Genomic DNA, 22,422 nt, shown 5'->3' on the forward strand with positions numbered 1-22,422 from the left:
CATCTTCTCATATCTTCAGTATCTTGAAGATTTTTATTCTTTTACCATATAGGCCTTTCACTTGCTTTATTAGAGTTACCTCAAGATATTTTATATTATTTGAGATGTTATGAAAGTTGTTTCCCTGATTTCTCTTTCAAAACATTCATAATTTATACATAGAAAGCTACTGATTTTGTGCCTTAATTTTGTATCTAACTACTTTTCTTGAAAGTCTTTATCAGCTGTAGGATTATCATGGGAGATTATTTAGGAACACTAATATGTACTATAATATCACCTGTAAATAAAGATATTGTGACTTTTTTCCTCTGACTTGCATCAATTTGATTTCATTTTGTCTTAATGCTCTAGCTAAGCATTCAAATACTTTTTTGATATGGAGAGATTAAAAAACCATATCACATTCCTGATTTTAGGGGAGCTGCTCTGATTTTTTTCTCCTTTTCATTTGAGACTGCAGGTTTAGTATAAACTTCTATTATGCTGATGCATGTCTCTCCAGGACTTTTATTATTAACCGATATTGGATTTTGTCAAAGGTCAGTTCTGCATCTAATGAGAATATTGTGTGGTTTCTGTCTCTCAGTTTGTTTATACGAGGGAGTACATTTATAGATTAAATATGTTAAGCCACCCTTGCATCTCTGTATTGAAGCTATCTGATCATATTTGATAATCTTTTAAATGTGTTCTTGGATTTGTTTTTGCATATAGTTTATTGAGAATTTGTGCATCTATATTTATAAAGAAAATGAGTTTGTAACTTTCTTTTTTTCTTCCTTATGTGGTTTGGGCATTAGAGTAAATATGGTCTTATAAAATGAATTCAACATTTTTTCTACTACTACTTTGCTGAACTGTTTGAAGACTATTGGTGCTAATGTTATTTCAAACTCTGGTAGATTCTAACTTAAACAGTCTGACCCTGGGTGTTATTGGTTTGGAGACTATGCATGATTGGTTCTATTTCACTAGGTGCTGTAGATCTGTTTAAATTTTTTATCTGGTCATGATGAGTGGTAAATTTCAAAATGATTATCCATATTGTTGTAAAGAGGCTGTTAGTTAATTCCTGGCCACTTACACCCAAAATAACCACACAGAAACTGTATTAATTAAATAACTGCTTGGCCCATTATCTCTAGCTTTTTATTGGCTAACTCTTACATATTAATTTAACCCATTTCTATTAATCTAGATATTCTGGCAGGGCTATATGGCTTTTCTCCGACTCCACACTTCTTTCTCCCTTCTTCACCTAGCTCTGTTCCCCCAATAGCTTTACTATAATCCCAAAGCTGTTCCTTTATTAACCCTTGATATTCACAGCATACAAAGTGAAATCCCACATCACCTCTCCTTTTCTGATTAAATAAGTAGGAAGGTTTTAACTTTAACATAGTACAATTACATATGACAAAACAGGTATCAAGCAATAATTACAGTTACAGTATTTATATCTACATTATGTTTTATCATAACTAAGGAAAACTATAACTATCAGTTATTCAGCTCCATCAAAGACTCCAGAAGATATAATATTATCTAAGTAAACAGGAAATACATTGTAAGCAACTTCCAAAACTCTAGAATTGAAAGCGACATCTCAGTGCCTGGACAGTCACCCAAAGTTCATCTGTACTATTGGGGCTTCGATCTTCAGCCTACAGGCCCATAATATCTGGTAGACATTTCCATGAAGCAGGAAATTTCAAAGACAGTTCTGCCTGTATTGGCAGTTTATCAGTCACTTTCTTCTGTGATCTGCAGAATGTCTGGCAGATTCTTTAATGAAGCAGGAACCCTGAAGGATAGTCTCACATTTAGGCAAGTTCAGCACTCATTTCTCTATGGGTCCTACATGTCCAGTTCATCAAACAGTCCAATAGCAGTTTCTTGCCCAAATGCCTAGCAAACTCCATAAAGAGACTCTTTGATGCCCATCATTCTCTTGTAGTAGGTTGTTGTTACCAGGAACAGATATATTTCATTGTCACGAAACGTCCTAAATTCTTAAAAGATTTTAAATGCCATATTATGTAGCCTTTGAAAGGTTTGAAGAATGCCCATTCATCTGAAATTCATCTCTGTACATCTAGAAAATCTAACTAACATGACTGCAACCTTGACTATTATAGATGATTTTCTATTAACCTATATTTCTCAATTATACATAACATTTTTAAATGAACTGCACAAACAATACCTTAGTCAAGAGAAGAAATATACATATACACAGTAAAACAAAATTGACTTTAAATTTGTATTAATAAACCAAGATCCAGAACAATGCAACTCTCTATAGCATATCCCCCTTTAAAGGTAAATAAACATTTATAAACAATATTTGGTAATATGGGTGTAGTTTTTCTCCAAACTGCTTCCTTCTGTTTATTGGGTGATATAATTTTTGAGGGGTGTTCAAGGTGGACTTTCAAGGGGTCTTGGTCCATCAACCATATTAGTCTGGAATTAATCCACAAGTTCTCATCCTCTGTGGAAACAAAAGAAAAACCGCTTTTCCAAAGCTACATATCCTTAGATTCAATTTTTAGAAGAAAGATACCTTTATGTTAGTTTATCTTAGCAACCTGTATAATGAAATGTCTCTCTATACTTAGCTTTTTAACAGTCAAAAAAGACAAAGAAGACACAATAATATACATACTCCAGACTCTCCATGAATGTTCCATCATTATGTGGCTTATTCTTTGTTTATTTCTCTTAATCTATGACTGTCTGTGTCTATATTCTTTTTCTTCTCTCTCCGAAGCCTATGTAAATTATTTATCCAACACTGACTCATTTAGAGGTCTTTTATATCTGAATGTGTATTATTGTGTATCTGTAATTATTTACTGTCCGGGAGAGCTTCTTAAAATGCTAAGCGCTTCTTAAAAACTTAAGCTGAGGCATAACTAGGGTATATATGGTACTTCCTGCTTGCTCTGCACAGTCCAAAAGGTAGAAGTCTGTTCACAACCTCTCCAAGCTGGGTACATTGCCCCAGTTCCAAGTATGGAATGGATCTACATCAAGTCATTAAGCAGTTGTAGCACTCAGCTCACAAAACCCCATTTAAATGCTCAGCCTCCAGAAAGAACCAGAGTTTGTGTTCGGACTGTGGCCCAGGAAGCTACCTTTTCAAAACCATGGCTTTTTTTCCCCTGCTACTGCTAACCCATTTTTGTCAATCTGCATATCACCATGTAGCTGTGGCTAACTGGATAATATTCTGGAGTCTGTCTTTGGCAGTTCTACATGGCTTCTCCCTGACTCTGCCCTTCCTTCTCCCAGCATTCACTTTAGTTTTCCCCACCGAGTTGTGTTCCCCTATAGTTGTCTTATAGGCTCAAAGCAGTTTCTTTATTAACAGCATACAGAGGGGAATACCACATCACCATATCATTTAGATTTCCCACTTTGGTGGAATGCAGCTTTTTAATGTATGCTAGTGTAATTTTCTGGATTTCCTCAGTGACATATATATCTTCCTTTCATTCCCTAATAATGTTAATTTGGATCAGCTTTCTTCACCTTTTAGTTCATTTGATAAGGGTTTGTCAATCTTATTGATTTTCTCAAATCAATTGCTTATTTATTCATTTGTTTGTATTGTGCTTCTTTTTCTTTCTATTTTATTGATTTTTAGGCCCATGTTTGATCATTTCTTGCTGTCTGTGCCTTTTGGGTGCAATTTCTTTATTTTGTTCTGGAGTTTTCAGTTGGCTGTTAACTTATTAGTCTGAGATCTCTCTCTCTTTCTCACTGGTGTGTGTGTGTGTGTGTGTGTGTGTGTGTGTGTGTGTGTGTGTTTATCTCTGTGTAGTTACTTAATTCTAAGAACTTACCTCTTATAACTGCTTTCGATATGTTTCATATCTTTGAAGATATGTTCATTTTCATTTAATTTTAGAAGGTCTTTAATTTTTTGACCATTTTCTATTCAATAAGAAGTATTTAGTTTCCATAAATTTGTAAGCTTTTTTTGTTTGTATTGTGGATATGAAATCTTAATCTACTGTTTTCAGAAAACAAGAAGAAATTTATTTCAATTTTCTTGTATCTGTTAAGACTTGCTTTATGTTTGAGTATGTGGTCGTTTTTGGAGAAAGTTCTATGTGGTGCTGATTAGGTATATAATTAGCTGAAGTGTTATGTTATGTTCATTTGTTTTATGATGTTATTTCTCATTTAGTTTTTCTGAAGATAGCTTGCGTTTTGGTGAGTGTGGAGCACTGAAGACTCCCAGTATCTGTGTATGAAAGTCAATATGTAATTTTGATGTAGTACTGTTGTTCACTTTATGAACTTGTGTGCCCTTCATGTTTTGTGCATAGATGTTGAGAAATATAATATCATCCTGATGGATGTTTCCTTAAATGTGTATGTAATATTCTACCCTATTTCTTCTGGTTAATTTTGATTTGAAGTCTGTTTTGTTAAATATTGAAATGTCTACACCAGCTTGATGTCTATGTCCATTTTATTGGAACATATCTTTCTATTCTTTTATTCTGAGGTGATGTCTGTCCTTGATGTTGAAATTTGTTTCTTGGGTGTAACAAAAGGTGAATGCAAGTGTGTGTGTCTTGTGTAAGCACACAGCATTATTTATTTTATTCAGTTTAACTCACATGCTTTCAAAGCTGTAGGTGTTTTAAAATAAATCATACAAAATAAGTCTGTTATAAGAAAACTTACAAAATTCTAATTCAAAAAACTTAATGACACATTGAATCATCTAATCATCATGATATAACTGAGAAGGTCTGTATAAAAGCCACTAATCCAGAGACAACAAAATTAGGTATAAGCTAATTTGTTAAAGGGAACATTATGCCTCACCTTCCTCTTTTTTTTTTTGGAGTTTTTTTCCAAAGACATATTTTTAAAAATATACGTTATACTCATTTGAAACAACAATGATGCCTCGTTTTTCCATTTTGTGTTTAAAGACAAGATTTCTGATACCTCAAAATCAAATCAGAAGGATATAATTAAAGATTCTTTTTAAGGTATAGATATTCCATGTACAGAATCCAATGGAAAGGTAAAGCCTTAAATAAGGTTCTAATAGTGCACTTAGGAGTAAGTGTGAGCTAAACATCTCAAATGTTTTATAGCTTGTCAGACAGCATCTTCTCCTTAGACGTCCAGTCCTGACCACCTGTCATCTGTTATTATAATGTTGTCAAAGGCAGCTCAAAGATCATTTAATTTCCAATACTTAGAATATTGAAGCAATTTACATACATTTTCCACAAGGTAAATGGTTACTATTAAATACGTTGTAAACAGAAACTAAGACAGATGTCTAATGGGGAAATGTTATCAAATCAACACTGAAGTTGTGATATGAGTACTTTGTTTACACGAATTTTATGGTATTCATTTTGTTTCAGGGTTGAAGAAAGTAACATTAAAGCTAACATGATTGACCAGTTTAGCTATGCAGTGTTAGTTAACAAGGGCATTGGCCATGATATAGAACGTTTGATGTAAAATGTTTTGTTAGTGTTAAACCAGTCTTAGTTTGAAAATATAAAAGAGGGTAGTGATGATGAATGCAACAAATGCATTTCAATGAACTTGATGAAGTAAATACACTTAAGGAAAAGCAAGGATTATCAGGTTTCATTGACTTAAGGCCATTTGATGCTGTACTCCCTCCATGATATCTTCTGGGTACTGAATAACATTGAATTTCTAATATGACTTTTTTCAATTATTGATTTGTTGCTTGTCTGTTCTGGAGGAAAGTCAGATGAAGATCAGTCTGGCAGTATTTATAGGCTGCATCTCATCTGTGGGATGTAATCCATCTTCGTTAAGTTCAGTAAAAGTGATAGATGGCATTTGGCAGTGTAATGATGTGATCAGTCTGGCAGTGCCTCTCTAAATCTGGATCTGGTGCTTTCTTCAGTGTAGATATTTAATCAGTTATACACCCCATTACTGATTTAATTCAGAATGTCAGTGGCAGGTGAATAATGTGAGTATTTGTATATTAATATCATATTGTATTAATGCTCGCTTCGTTTAAGTGTGCTATTCATCTGAAAATCATAAACACTATCATCATGGAGAGAATAAATTTAGTGGAGATGTTAAGCATCCAGAAACTTCCATGTCTAAATTCATCATGTCAGCAATAATTTTTTTCTTTATATTTCTGCCCATATTTCCATGTCTAGGTGAGTTTTGTGACAAAATCATTATTTCCTGCAATTCATAAAACTGCTAATATATACTTTAAGCTTTGTATACTTTAATTTGAAATTAAATATAAGTAGATTGTTCAGAAAAATGAAGTCAATCAGGTTGTTTAAAGTAACAAGATTTTAAAATGTTTAATGAAACTATATTATTAGCCTAATCCTAGAAAACATATGATTAACTAATCCTAGTTATAAACATTCTTAGTGCTTTTTGTTTGCTTATATTTTTTAGAATACAATGATTTCATATAAGTACAATGCAATGTTACCTTTTTGGTATCTGGTTTTAAAGGCTAAAAATTTAATTATCTATTGTTTGTAAGTAACATTTCTCCTCTCATGGATATTATGCAATTCTTATAGAAAAAACATAGAAATATTTGTAATTTTAAAATTTTTATGAAGTAATATATTTGCTATTTTTTTACAAATCTTTACCTGAGTTGATAGAATTCAAATGATTGCAGCATTCAGATACTTAGACTAGACACATTACCAATGCAGTGGAATAGTGCTCATACATGTTTGCAGTCCCACACATGATCAGAACGGAAATAAGCTCAACTTTCCATTGGATGCCTAAATCCTCAGCAGCATAAGACTGCTTTTAGGCTCTCTTTCCCACAGAGAGTGATCTGTAGGTTAAGGGTAGAAAAAATTATCTATAACAACTAAAAATGAAGTGGATTAACCGTACCAATATACTGTCCTAAGTGAGTTTGAATATGTTTTTTATATCTCGAAAGTTTAATGAAGTACATATATTAACTTTCTTTTAATTTCAGCTGATCCAGTAACTAAACTACTAAAAGGGAAGCTATGGATGAGTTTACTGTAGTTGGGAATACTCTTCCAAATTTGTAAGGATGCAATTGCATCATTTCTGTCACTGTTGTTAAAGCAAAGGCTGTACTTTTCCAAATCTCACTGAGAATCTTCTCAAAGAAGTATATAGTGTGGAGTGAAGAGATCTGCACATAGTAGCTCTGAATCAATGACACTGGCTGCAGACTGAACATGAACCTTAATTCATTGGACACTATTGCTTCTATTGCTCCAGCTGGCCTCTGTTCTCCCGTCTTAACCAGGACAATAATGACCATTTGTCATATTGGCTTGGACTGTTCGTGTTACAGCCTTTTGTTCTATCTTTATTAAGAAATTCTTCTTTTGAAAATATACACCAATATTTTATACAAAGCCTAATTCATAAACCATAAGTAAATATGATTTAATGTGTGATTAATAGATCTCAAAACAAAGAAAAGAAGATATGACAACAAGAGAAAGAAGTGAAAGATGTATATTTTGATCACATGGAAATATGCTATATTTAACACTTACAGAAAAGGCTAATAATGCCTAAAAATGCCCATGTGTAGGTTACAGAGCAGCAATCTATCCTGGAATCAATCTGCCATATCAGCTCAAGACATTTTTGAAATGAAGACTTTTCTCATATTCATTTATTTCAGATTCAAATATATTCATTTACTCTCAGAAGCTTCTATAATCTTTAAAGTGACAGGAGGATGACATGTTAGTTTGTCTTACTTAAAATATGTTACAAGAGTCTTTTTTGCTAACCGTTATTTCCATAACGCTTCTTTCCAGTAAACCATAAACATACATACAAATGTGCTCACTTATCTTCATAGCATCCTCAAACAGTTAGGGGCTGCTTGCTGGTCATTAAGTTATTTTGTAGATGATAAACAAAGATTCCAGAGAGCACTTTTTGGTCACATAGTCTGCTGATTATGCTAATTGCGTTAAAAAGATTATTATACAGGTAAACTCTGCCTATGATTTTGAGTGTCATATGAGTCACCTGGCATTAAGTGTCACAAACGTTCAAGAATTGTCTCATTTATCTGTGTTTTCTATTTCTGTGATTAGTTTACTCCTTGGGAAATAAAAACCTGACTTTGCATATCTAGGTGCACATATACATACATGCAAGCGTACATGTACACACAAATGGTGTACACATTTATTATCCGAATCTAAATCATTCCCAATAGCAGTCTGTCAAACCACAAAAGTAACCCGTGTTTCCATTTTCAAGTCAGTTTTGGGACTCAGGGTGTTAAGGAGGACAGTAGAAGTGCAGCCTGTGGTTCCAGGTCTGCAGCTGGCCTTTGTGTCCATTGCCATCAGGATTAGTAATTAAATATCTTCAAATAGTATTGTGCAAATAGAAAATTATTATTTTCCAACTCAGAAGTTGAATCTTTGGCTATTTTATTTACTATTTTCTTTAAATTCAACTCGGACACTTTCACAGCCTCTTTTCTTTCTGTGTCACTTCTGACTTCTAGCTCAGCAATAAAGAAATCTTGCAACTTTGTTTGAAAAATAAACTGTCTTGAATGGTAGCACAGTTTTTATGTGGTATCCTCAGAATTTTGTCTTAAACACTTATCAGATTTTTGTTTCTATTTCTCATTTTTTTCTAACTTTTTTTAAGTACAAGAACACCAAGTATTTGTGTTTTGTGTTCTAGCTCTCTCAATAAGATGCCCAATAGAGAGGAATATGCTATTTTATTTTATTATTATTATCGAGAATTCTTGTGATTACTTACCTTTATTTACCCCCCAGCCATCTTATCGCTCAATTTTGCATCTTACATGAATGAAACAAATCCGGGTTTAAAAATAGCCACTTATTGATCTGAGTCCCTCATGCTTATGGAGAACATTCTGCCATGCTGAACACAAATTGCATTAAAAGTGGAAACTCCAGGCTCTGCCAGTAGTCAGGGTTGGGGCCAGCACCCTTGAGGATGTTCCTCGGGCCCTCAGAGGACATAGAGACCACTGAGAACATGGAGGTCACAGGGAAGCCAGACTTTAATGCCAAAATGAAAAAGTAGGCCAAGATACACCAGACTCAGAACAGTGATCCTGGAGAGGTGGTTGCCTTAAGTGAAATGGTTACCAGTGAGGGAGGGCCCCAGACAGATGAGACAAGTATGACCCAAGATCCCCAGTGCCAACACCAAAGAGCCAACACCTGTGCCAAGGGAGGCTCTGAGGCATATGAGCAAGGATTACCAGCAAGGGCTGCTGGGTGTCAAGTCGTCTCTTTGGCTCTTCCCTCCTGGTATGCCAGATGAGCAGAACAATGTGCTTCAGGAAGATTAGATATCATCCTCTTCTTTGATCTCAACCATCAATTTGACTATTACTAGCGCTATCAGGACATCGTGGTCACTTTTCTGATGGTGGTGGGTAAAAAGCTGGCAACATCTCTGGTAGAAAAATTGCCTACTACCTCAGGGATCTCATGGATCCCACAATGGACAATACCAAGCACATCCTAAATTATCCAGTGTCCCTAATTGACCAAGTAAAGAAAGAACTCCGTGACTACATGCAGAGTGGTGAGTTGTGGACCATCATCTGGCTTATCCCCTAATTTGAGCACATTCTCTTGGACTTCAGGCACATCATGAGAGTACATGGCTTCTTCTGGCGTGCCACTTGTTCAAATCCATTTACTTTGCATCCCTGAATGTGCTGTGTCCAGAGCCAGAAGTCCTGGACTATGACTGTGATATGGCTTCTGTTCATCACTTGTTAAAGATTCCTCAGGACCTGCCCTTTGGTGATGGGGGACCTCCTTCAGTCAATGGCCTTTGAGAGGCTGGACTAGGTTGGGCATGGTCTGCAGTACTAAAAAGGTGCACACCAACTGCTCACTCTCTCTCCTCTTTCACACCTGGATGTTGCTAAACGCAGTGCCATTTCCTGTCACATTTTTCTTATTTTCTTATTTTCCACTAAACACCTGCTCCTCAGCTGCTGGTCTCAGGCTGGGAATGTCCTTACAAACTTGCCGTCATGTAGATAGACAGGGTTTGTCAGGAAGCCTACCCCATCAGTACCACTTATCCCTGGACTCCTTCAGGAGGGTGCATGGGATCCTTGAGATCACTCAGTCTTCTTAAGATGGTTCTATTAAAAAGCTAAGCCAGGTTTGTTTTATAATAGCTCTGGTTTGAAAGCAAAAGTGTCTTCTGTTGCTTCAAAGCGTGCATAGTGGAAGCAACTATATGCTTCTATTATCCCAATCTTTCCTGGGTACTCTTCTTTAGTGCTACCATATCCATACCCAACGTGTCCCCTGTGCCCACTCTATGCAGTGGGACCCTCTGCTGTTGGGTGGTCATATGACAGAGTACAACATAGGAGGTATCCAGTCTGAGTTATAAAAAGCACTTTAACCAAATAAAGAAAAAGCACATTTTACCTTGAAAAATATATATGAAATTAAAAATTATTTGCCAATGTTATAAAGCCTATGATACATGTTTAATGCATGACAATCACATATTTGGTATTTTATAAACTTTGAGATCAGAATTTTCACTTTAACATGAGAGAAAGATTCACATTGTAATTGCACACCATAATTCAACCATAATTTTAATTGGTATTTGAGTAAGGTAGATGAAAGTTAGCATAGCTAATTATTTCCATTTCCATTTTTACAAAGCAACTGGATAGAGAAAAGACATTCACAATTAATTAGCATTAAACAATGATGAATTCAGACAGTGCCTGTTGTAACATGAACTGATGTATAAATAAATAAAAGGAAGTTTGTTGAGCAAATATTAAGTATAAAATATTGGTTTGTAAATTGTTTGTTATATCCCATTAAAATAATTTTCTGCATAAAATTTTTAATTAAATTTATTCTTGGACAATTTCACACAGATATTGAAACATTATTAGAAATCCTCTTCTCACCACTCTTTTTTTCTTTCTTTTATTTTATTAAAAATTTCTGCCTCCTCCCCGCCTCTGCCTCCCATTTCCCTCCCCCTCCCCTCCCCCCTCCCCTCCCCCTCCCCTCCCCCCTCCCCTCCCCCTCCCCTCTCCCATCCCCTCCCCCTCTCTCTCCAGCCCAAAGAGCAGTCAGGGTTCCTCTCACTCACTCTTATATCCCCCTTCTTTGTATCAGTTATTTCCCAAGATTAATGACTCATTAGGTGGTATCCCAATGCCAGACATAGAAAAATAAAAATAATAATAAGTTTACAAGTATATTTTGACATATAAATAATGACTAACTTATAACTGATCATTCTAAAATTGACACGAATATTTAAAGATCACACTAAATTTTCTGCAAAATAGTCACAACAATAAAGCAAAAGTTTCTCTCTGTGCAATCATGAATGTTTACTTCTTAAATGAATTTATAATATAAACGCAATCTGAGAATCAAAAATTAATATTTAAAGAATGAGTGTTTGGGAAACTCTTATGAACTGGGCAAAAAGTAACTTGAAAATTAAAAGAAAAAATCTTCTTCATGATAACATTTAGACTGGGATATGGGGAGCTGTAGATACAACTGTGTTGGTAGAACTCTCGCTGTGAAAGTTCAGGGAACCAAATTCAAGTGCCTTGAACTTACATAAAACATGACAAAAAGGCAACCCACGGACTGGGAGAAGATCTTCACCAACCCCGCAACTGACAAAGGTTTGATCTCCAAAATATATAAAGAACTCAAGAAACTAGACCGCAAAAGGCTAATCAACCCAATTATAAAATGGGGCACTGAGCTGAACAGAGAATTCTCAACAGAAGAACTTCAAATGGCCAAAAGACACTTAAGGTCATGCTCAACTTCCTTAGCGATCAGGGAAATGCAAATCAAGACAACTTTAAGATACCACCTTACACCTGTCAGAATGGCGAAAATAAAAAACACCAATGATAGCCTTTGCTGGAGAGGTTGTGGAGAAAGGGGTACACTCACCCATTGCTGGTGGGAATGCAAACTTGTGCAACCACTCTGGAAAGCAGTGTTTCGGTTTCTCAGGAAATTCGGGATCAACCTACCCCTGGATCCAGCAATACCACTCTTGGGAATATACCCAAGAGAGGCCCTATCATACAACAAAAGTATATGCTCAACTATGTTCATGGCAGCATTGTTTGTAATAGCCAGAACCTGGAAACAACCTAGATGCCCTTCAACGGAAGAATGGATGAAGAAAGTATGGAATATATACAAATTAGAGTATTACTCAGCAGTAAAAAACAACGACTTCTTGAATTTTGCATACAAATGGATGGAAATAGAAAACACTATCCTGAGTGAGGTAAGCCAGACCCAAAAAGAGGAACATGGGATGTACTCACTCATATTTGGTTTCTAGCCATAAATAAAGGACATTGAGCTTATAATTCATGTTCCTAGAGAAGCTAAATAAGAAGGTGAATCCAAAGACAAACACATAGGCATCCTCAGGAATATTAACCTTCATCAGGCGATGAAAGGAGACAGAGACAGAGACCCACACGGGAGCACCGGACAGAAATCTCAAGGTCCAAATCAGGAGCAGAAGGAGACGGTGCACGAGCAAGGAACTCAGGACCACGAGGGGTGCACCCACACACTAAGACAATGGGGATGTTCTATTGGGATCTCACCAAGGCCAGCTGGCCTAGGTCTGAAAAAACATGGGATAAATCCGGACTAGCTGAACATAGCGGACAATGAGGAATACTGAGAATTCAAGAACAATTGCAGTGGGTTTTTGATCCTACTGCACGTACTGGCTTTGTGGGAGCCTAGGCAGTTTGGATGCTCACCTTACGAGACCTGGATAGAGGTGGGCAGTCCTTGGGCTTCCCACAGGTCAGGGAACCCTGATTGCTCTTCGAGCAGATGAGGGAGGGGGAATTGATCGGGGGAGGGGGAGGGAAATGGGAAGCGGTTGTGGGGACGAGGCAGAAATCCTTAATAAATAAATAAATTTAAAAAAAAAAAAAAAGAAAAAAAAAAAAGAAAATAGGAAACTAGAAGTTTGGACTGTGTTGCAATACAAGGGCAAGAGTAAAGCAGTGAGAGGGAGCCTAGGTTAAGGAAGCCTAGTGAGCGGATATTTCTCTGAGGACAATCCTTACAGATAAATGGAACTGAAGGAGGATGGTGGTATTGCCTTGTTCTATTTTTATAAGGGAGGAAAACTTCTTACAACCACGGGTCTGTGATTCTTCCTCTTCCCTTATCTTCCTTCTCCTTTCTCCTCCTTATCTTTCTCTGGGTCTATTTTTTCCCCAATCCCTGTTTCCCCAACAGGTAAGAGGGTCACAAAACCCTCTACTAAATTCTGTTTGTCTTTCTTCTTCCTAAAGTTACTTCAGGATATATACTCACAGCTGAAGATTTAGAACTAGGAGTGTCCAGCGAGATGTAATTTGTCTTTCAGCAGGTTACATGAAAATGATCATTTCTAGATCCATCCATTTACCAGGATAGACCTTGAAGCCTGATGTGGGAGAACTTGCTCAGTAAGAAGGATTTTTAATGATAGTACTTATAGCTAAAGCCATGAACCATCCAAATAACACTAAGAGCCTTGGGTTATATGAAGTGTCAATAGATGTATAGCGAAAACCAAGACTATGATGATAATAAAACCTAGGAACAGAGAAACAAAAGTGAATAAAACAGAGAATGAGACACTGTGGGAGTCATACACTTGTCTTGCCTTTCTAAACAAACAATCCTTTTACGTTAATTACATAGGCAACCTAGTTAAAATACTTTCAAGCTTTTGCCTTTTCTGTAATTATACTCACTTAAGCTCATTAATATTGTATCACATTATTATTCTATTTTTTTATACATAGTGTCACTCTGTAGCATAAACAGGACACATGCATGACCCAGGAGTTTAGCTCATTATCTTGCCCCCTCCTCAAATACTTTTTGGCATCCAAACATCAATAGTCAAAGTAAATTAAGGAATGACTGAAATGGAGGGACTCTAAAGAGAGACATATCAAAGTTCAGAAACAAGGTTCAATATTATAAAATCATTAAAAAGCTCAATGAAGAGTCATTTTAAAAGGCAAATCTTTAATTTTTTTTATTGGTATTTTCATTGGGTACCCAAATGAGATTGACAAAGGAAAACACATGTTTCACTTTGCAGTAAGAGATAGTTTATTCTGCAGCCCCATATGAGTTTGGTGGCCTGGGAATACATATTCAAGTCTTCTCAATTTTCATGTTCCAATATTGTGACAGCTTGATGACATTTTCTGTAGTAACAGAACAAACAAAATAATAAACTGAGACACTTTTCAAATATATTAATAGAAACATAAAGCAGGTATGTTAAAACAAAGTGGAGCAATCCCTGCTAACAACCTCAGGTGCTATCTGATGTCACCAGACTTTTGGTTGGAAGAAGCTTGCCGTCTGGTCACATCACACATTTCAAAGTGTTTTCCATGTTAGTCACAGAATGTTAGGGCAGTCAGAGAGTGATGTGAAAGGAGGAGCTGCTAAGGAGACTGAAAATAGCCAAACATCAACTGTAATTTTGCTCTGGACCTGCTCCAAGCCAACTTCTATGCAATTGTTTATGTTCTAATCAATGACTTAGCCTTGCAAAAAGGTGAGGGCAAGGAATGTGTGTGTGTGGCGGTGGTGGAGGGTCACAAAAAATTACTACAGTACATTTTTCCTATTGTATTTTATGGTAGTGTGTATATAAAAGCCTTATTATATGTCTTTTTATAATTTCTTTTTTTAAAAAAGAAGAAACTCTCTTTTTAATTTTACATACCAATGTCGGTTTCCACTCCCTCCCCTCCTCGCATTATTTCTACCTACCTTTCCACCCCCATCACTATTTAGAGAGGGCAAGGCATATTGCTTTAGGGGAGGGGCCAAGGCCCTCCCTACTATATCTATGCTAAGCAAGGTATACATCCAAATAGAATAGGTTCCCATAAGCCAGTATAAACAGTAGGTAAAAATCCTGGTGCCACTGTCAGGGGCCCTGCAGTCTGCCCCGCCATACAACAGTCACCCACATTCAGAGGTACTAATTTTGACCTATGTTGGTTCCTTCCCTGTCCTGCTGAAGTTAATGAGCTCCCATAGCTCAATTAAACTGTTTCAGTCGGTGTCCCCATCATGGTCTCAACATCTTTGCTCTTATTATCACTCTTCAATTGGACTTTGGGAGCTCAGCCCAGTGCTCTGCTTCATGTCTCTGGCTTTGTTTACATCAGTTGCTGAATGAAGGTTCTATGGTGACATTTAAGGTATTTATCAACCTGACTACAGGGCAAGGCCAGTTTGGGTACCCTCTCCTCTACTGCTTTGAGTCTTAGCTAGGGTCATCCTTGGGGATTCCTGGGAATTTCGCTAGTCCCATGTTTCTTGCCAGCCCCACAATGCCTCCCTCAATCAACATATCTCTTTCTTGCTTTCATCTCTGTCCTCCCTCCATCTCATGTATCCTGTTCTCTCAATTTCTCCTCTCTCCTCAACCTCTTTTCCCTTTCTACCCTCTCTTCTCTCCCACCTCAATGCTCCCAACTTTGTCAGGTGTTATTGTCTATTTCTTCTTTCCAGTTGGATCTATGTATGTTTTTCTTAGGGTTCACCTTGTTATTTAGCTTCTCTAGGATCATGAACTATGGGCTTAGTATCCTTTGATTTACAGCTTAACACACACACACACACACACACACACAAAATATATCATAAGCTTTTTAAAAGACACAAGAGCAATGAATCTTTGTAGTTGAGTGTACAGGCTTTCATGACTATAATTAGAGAAATTAGGAAACTGGGGCAGGAGCATTGCTGTAAGTTCCAAACAAGTCTGGGCTATACATAAGGAATGCTGTGTTAGTCATGTTTACATAACAAGATGTTTTTCATAACTAAGTGTATCTGTAAAATCAGGTGCAGCACCTACAGCAAAAACATGTTGCCTCAATTTTTCTTTTACCTTAATACAATTCTGAAGGCGTAAGTCATAAACAATGCCACACCAGTTTGGAATTATGATTAATAGGGTAGTATTTATTTAAAGTGGAAAAAACTTACAGATCAAAATCAGCCCTCTGTGCAACCAGTAAGGGAGTCTAGTTGCCAGCGGAGCAGGAAGTGAAGAGAGCGAGGAGAGGGAAGTGGCTGCTTTTTTAAAGGGAGAGAGACCACGCCCCAATGGGCTGGTATCTCAGCGGCGATTGGCTGGAGGAGTGGGAGGACCTCCCGTAACACCTCCCCCTTTTGTTTAAATAAGAGAGTTCTAAACCTACTATGAAATTATATACAATAAGTACAAATATCTTATTCTAACTAGCTTAGGTCTTGTATAATAAATAACTTGGCCAAGTCATGAGAGAAAGTAACTACATTTATATAGTCTTCAACCCCATCGAAGATCTCAGAAGGGAAATAATGTTACCTGGGTAATTAGGAAGTTCAGTAAAACAACTTCCAAAACATGCAACAAATCACAGAGACAACTAGCTACCTAGGCAATCACACAAACATTATATAAGTATCTTAATCAGAGGTAGAAATGTACACTGCAATATGGTAAATATATACAATATATATATATATATATCAATACAATATATGTCAATACATAAAAAATGTTTTAAACAGAGGTAGAAACATGCATGCATACAATAGTCAATATAATTTAACTTTGTGTCAATATACAAGAATCTATACCAATATATTTGTCTAAAAACAGTAACTCACAATTACAAATCTATTATCCCATCATCCCTCTTTTTTTTTTCCAAAATGATCCCTGAGCTTATAAAATTCCTCTCCCAACCCTCAATCGTATACTAATTATAATCAACCCCTAAATGATGTCCCTAAACCCAAGGGCAAACTTTACTGGGAGAGGGGACGTCGTCCTCTAGAATTACTTCCAGCTGTCATGGGGGCGACGTTCTTTCTGGGGGATCCTGTGAAAGTAAAATGATGGTTAAATTTCAAGATCAATGTCTTTTAAAATTGCCAATAGTCTCTGAGTATTTTGTGCAGGTCTGGCCAAAATGTTGTATAAGATGTGCACCATTTCAGCTAACCAAGTTGGAACTGTCTTGTGCAGCTGGTACCCAAAGCAGGTCTTGTTGTAGAGCTATCAGTATCATGACGTCATCTCAACCAGCTGGAGTTGTTGTTATGGGGCCCCATCTTCTTCCTGGAAACTTCAAATGTCACTTCAGGAAAAACTCATTGTTCATTATGAAAAACTTAAACATTAATCATATAGACATATATATATATATATATATATATATATATATATATCAATGAAAGACATGATAGATATATTCAATGAAAAGTATGATAGATATGAAGAAAAGCATAGATGTTTTCTAAACCCATATTTCTTTCTGTCCCACATCATGGCTCTTGACATGAGACAGAAACTCCAGAAACTCTGGGTTTTTCTCTTACTAACAGGCTTGGAGTTGGAGAGGAACTGAGCCAGAGTCCAACTTCAAAACCAGCTTTATAAATTTAGAAATACGGTTTAATTTTACTTACACAACCCATTCAGTTTTCTTGATATTTCCTATTGGGCAGGTATTTTTCCATCTGTCAGCATCCAAATATCCAGGGTTGCTTGAATTTTTCAAAGATGAGTGTGTTCCTGTAGAGATAAGAACAGAACCCTGGCCCCATTCTATATGTTTTTCTTACCACCTGTATGTAAATCATCATTGTGGATAAGTTGTCATTTCTCCTTTCCAAGAGGTTTCTCCTCTTCAAATCGAAACTTTATTAATTTTGATGGTATCCACAATTTTTCTTCTCCTGTGGAAACAATAGCAAAACCCCTTCCCCAATGTACCACATCTCCTGGCTTCCATTGAGAGGTCAGCACATCTTGGAAATAAATCGGTTGATTTAGTTCAGCAGACTTTTCCATTATCCAATGTCTCTCTGCTGCTGCCGTTCCTTTCTCATTAGCGTTAAGAAAATTCAAGGTTAATAAAGCATTATGTAATCTATTTCTGGGGGTATTTTTGGTCCCTTTCTGTTTGTTCAGCATATCCTTTATAGTACGATTTGATATTTCTATAACTGCCTGACCTGTAGGATTATTTGGTATACCTGTAATGTGTTTTATATTATAATAATCAAAAAAGCATTTCATTTTCTTAGATACATATGCTGGACCATTATCTGTCTTTATTTGCGCAGGTATACCCATGATGGCCATAACTTCCAATAAATGTGTGATTACTGAATCAGCCTTTTCTGAGCTCAGGGCAGTAGCCCATTGAAAACCTGAATACGTGTCTATGGTGTGGTGTACATATTTTAATTTACCAAATTCCATAAAGTGGAACACATCCATCTGCCAGATTTCATTTCTCTTAGTACCCTTTGGGTTACTCCCTGCAGGCAAGGGTGTTTGATTATAGAAAGAACAAGTAGGACATCTCTTTATAATGTCCTTAGTTTGTTGCCAAGTAATGGAAAATTCTTTCTTTAGGCCTTTACTATTGACATGATGCTTCTTATGAAATTCTGAGGCCTGCAACACACTTCCAATCAATAATTGATCAATCTCAGCATTGCCTTGGGCTAGAGGACCAGGCAGACCTGTATGGGACCGGATGTGTGTTATGTACATCGGACAAAGCCTGTTCCTGATTATGTCATGTACCTGGATAAATAATGAAGTCAACTCTGTGTCATCTGGTATAAATTCAGCAGTTTCAATATGCAAGATAACTCTTTCTGCATATTGTGAATCTGTAACTATATTAAGAGGTTCTTTAAAATCCCTTTGCACCATAAGAATGGCATATAATTCTGCCTTCTGGACAGAATTATAAGGGCTTTGTTCCACCTTACTCAATTCATTCGACTTGTAACCTGCTTTCCCTGATTTATTTGCATCAGTATAGAACGTACGGGCTCCAGTTATTGGAGCATCACGTACAATTCTAGGAAGAATCCAAGAAATTATTTTTATGAGGTTAAGTCTACCACTTTTGGGATCGTTGCTATTAATTTCTCCCAAAAAATTAGCACAAGCTCTTTGCCACAGTTCATTGTCTTCCCATAACTTTTTTATTTCTTCAGTAGTAAAAGGCACTATAATTTCTGCTGGGTCTATACCTGCTAGTTGACGAAGTCTCAGCTTACCTTTTATAATTAATTCAGAGACTTTTTCCACATAAGTTTTTAATTTTTTACTTGGTTTATTAGGTATTAATATACACTCTAAAATAATATCTTCCCTCTGCATTAGAATCCCTGTCGGAGAAATTCTGGAAGGCAATATGACTAGGATGCAGCTAAGATTTGGGTTCACCCTATCCACATGTGCCTCCTGTAATTTTTCCTCAATCATTGTCAATTCCTTTTCTGCTTCAGCTGTCAGTTTTCTTGGACTATTCAAATCTTTATCACCATCTAAGGTTTTGTTTAAATGAACTATTAGATCAGGTGTTATGCCAACAGCTGGTCGTAGACTGGAAATGTCTCCTAACAATCTTTGGAAGTCATTAAGAGTCTTTAAGCGGTCTCTCCTAATTTGTGCCTTTTGCGTTTTAATTTTCTCTAACCCTATTCTGTAACCTAGGTAATTAATAGAATTTCCTCTTTGAATCTTTTCAGGGGCAATTTGTAATCCCCACCTAGGAAAGACTTTCTTTAGTTCTTCAAACATCCTTTCTAAAGTATCTTTATTTGAATCAGATAACAAGATGTCATCCATGTAATGATAAATGATGGACTTGGGGAATTGTTTACGAATTATTTCCAATGGCTTACTTACAAAATATTGGCACAGTGTAGGACTATTGATCATACCCTGTGGGAGGACAGTCCATTGATATCTCCTATTAGGCTGAGAATTATTATAAGTAGGCACTGTGAAGGCAAATTTTTCTCTATCCTTTTCTTGTAACGGTATAGTGAAAAAACAATCTTTCAAATCAATAACTATAAGAAGCCATCCTTTTGGTAACAGAGAAGGCAAAGGAATTCCAGATTGTAGTGGGCCCATAGGTTGCATTACTTTGTTGACAGCTCTTAGATCTATCACCATTCTCCATTTACCAGATTTCTTTTTTACAACAAACACAAGAGAATTCCAAGGGCTGGTTGATTCTTCAATATGGTGAGCATCTAGTTGCTCTTGCACCAGCTGTTCCAATGCCTGTAGTTTATCTTCAGCTAGAGGCCACTGTTTGATCCATATTGGCTTCTCAGTTAGCCATTTTAAAGGTAGGGCTGTTGGTACCTCTAAAGGTTTGGTATTTGCTGTATGTTCTTGTACAGCCTGAATGGCTGGTGACCTTTTTCCATAATACCTCAGCATATCCTTCCCAGAATTATGAGTTCCGGGAACTACAGGAATGTTAACCTGGGTATTCCATTGCTGTAGCAGGTCACGGCCCCATAAATTTATGGCAATATTGGCTATATATGGCCTTAGTCTTCCTATTTGCCCCTCGGGCCCTATGCATTCAACCCATCTTGTGCTTTGTTTTACACGAGATAGGGTTCCAATTCCCAGGAACTGAACATCTACCTCTTGAAGAGGCCAATTCGGATGCCAAGATTCTGGGGTAATGATACTTACATCCGCACCTGTGTCTAATAAGCCTTCAATAAAAGTGCCATTTATACAGACTCTTAGCTTTGGTCTTTGATCATTAATAGAAGTCTGCCAAAATATACGTTTACTCTGTCCTACTGGGCTTTTTGACTCATCCTGCACACATATTTCATCATTTAGACCAGTATTACTTTTTACAGCAGAAATTGGAGCTTTTAATTTTCTTGTTGAGGCACGTTCTCCACTGTTACTGGGAATGACTGGGCCACTGTTGGCTTGGGGGCCTGCGAGAGGCCCCTCAAGGAGTTTCCCGATGGTATCGGGTTGCCTTGTTTGTCTGTTGTTGACCTGCATTCATTGGACCAATGTCGGCCTTATCGCATCTCCTACATATACCTGAAGACCTAGGTCTCCTATTTTTGTCATTCCCAGAGGAGATAATATTCCTAGAAATTCTGTGCCTGCAATCCCTTTTCAGATGTCCTAATTTACCACAATTAAAACACCTGGCAGTTTGATGTCTCCTCATTGCTGTGGAAATCGCTTCTCCTACCCAAGGTTCATTGTTATAACTAAACGTCTCAACATTCATCGTATGCTGAATCCATTCATCCATAGGTGCTGATCTAGACTTTAAAGGCCCAATTATCTTTTTGCATTCTATGTTTGCATTCTCAAAAGCTAGAGATTCAAGAAGTATTCGTCTAGCTTCTGGGTCTGTTACCCCTATGTCCAGAGCCTTAATTAATCTTTGCAAAAAGTCAATAAAGGGTTCTCTTGGTCCCTGCCTAATTATAGTATATGATTTAACCCTTTTTGCTGGATCTTGTATCCTATTCCAAGCATTTAAAGCTGCTTGGTGACATAGACACAGTACTTCATCGTCATAAAGAGCTTGGACCTGTAGATCAGCATATTCTCCTGCACCAAGAATTTGATCTTGGGAAACCTCGACACCTTTTGCTCTTCCTTGCTGTTCCATATGTTTGGATTCTTCTCTGAAATAAATTCCAAACATCAAGGAAGGTCCATTATCTAAAACTGCAGACACTAACTGATAGAAATCATGGAGGGTAGCTCTAACATTAGAAGCCCAAGTCCTTATCATTTCCTTTACATATGCAGAGTGCAAGCCAAAATTAACAATAGCTTGCTTAATTTCTTTTAGATCATTCATTGCTATTGGCGTCCATCTAGCTTCTCTGACTCCCTTTGAGCCTTTAGAAGTTGACACTTTGTCAGGATTAAGTATAGGGTATGCCGCTACAACCTTGGGTAAGCCAGTTCTAATAGCTGGTGTTGGCATTGTATCCTGTCCTTGTGCCTTATTACTCTGTTCACCAGCTCCAATCATTTCTTCAATAATTTCAAGTCTTTTTATTATTGTCTTTATTATTGTCTCTTTTGAATCCTGAATCTCCTGACCTGCATGAGTTTCTAGTAAAGATTGTATGGTTCTTAGGAGTGCCATGATCTTCCTAAATGATAGAATATTCAAAAGAATACTGAAGCCTAGTAACCAGTAAATTAAGTTATCCCCATAGTCATATAAACCTTGCATGATATAACCCATTGTATTGGCAACCAGAACAGTAAAATTCGCATTGGAAACAAAAACTGCCATATTACCTACTATCCAGCAGGTGGCACTGTTGCCAAGTCGCAATGAAAACAGAGTCCTGTTTCAGAGTCCGCCTAGTATTTGTTAAAAACTGGAAAATGTAAGTTGCTCAACAAAGTAAATGTAATTAAATCAATTCCAGAGATGGAACCAGAAACCCAGAATCCAGGGGTAGAGAAGAGCAA

At 36.8% G+C, this 22,422-nt stretch overlaps 1 protein-coding gene and 1 pseudogene across 1 annotated transcript in view; both read left to right on the plus strand.

The window, feature by feature from the left end:
• Window positions 1-22,422, plus strand: part of Lrp1b (LDL receptor related protein 1B) — a 1,777,071-nt gene that overhangs the window by 1,418,298 nt on the left and 336,351 nt on the right. The window lies entirely within an intron of this gene.
• On the plus strand, window positions 9,013-9,871 carry LOC121462623 (annotated as a pseudogene).

The sequence above is a fragment of the Microtus oregoni genome, unplaced genomic scaffold (assembly GCF_018167655.1).
Source record: "Microtus oregoni isolate MIOR12 unplaced genomic scaffold, Mior012 000025F_ref0000491, whole genome shotgun sequence".
NCBI lineage: Eukaryota > Metazoa > Chordata > Mammalia > Rodentia > Cricetidae > Microtus > Microtus oregoni.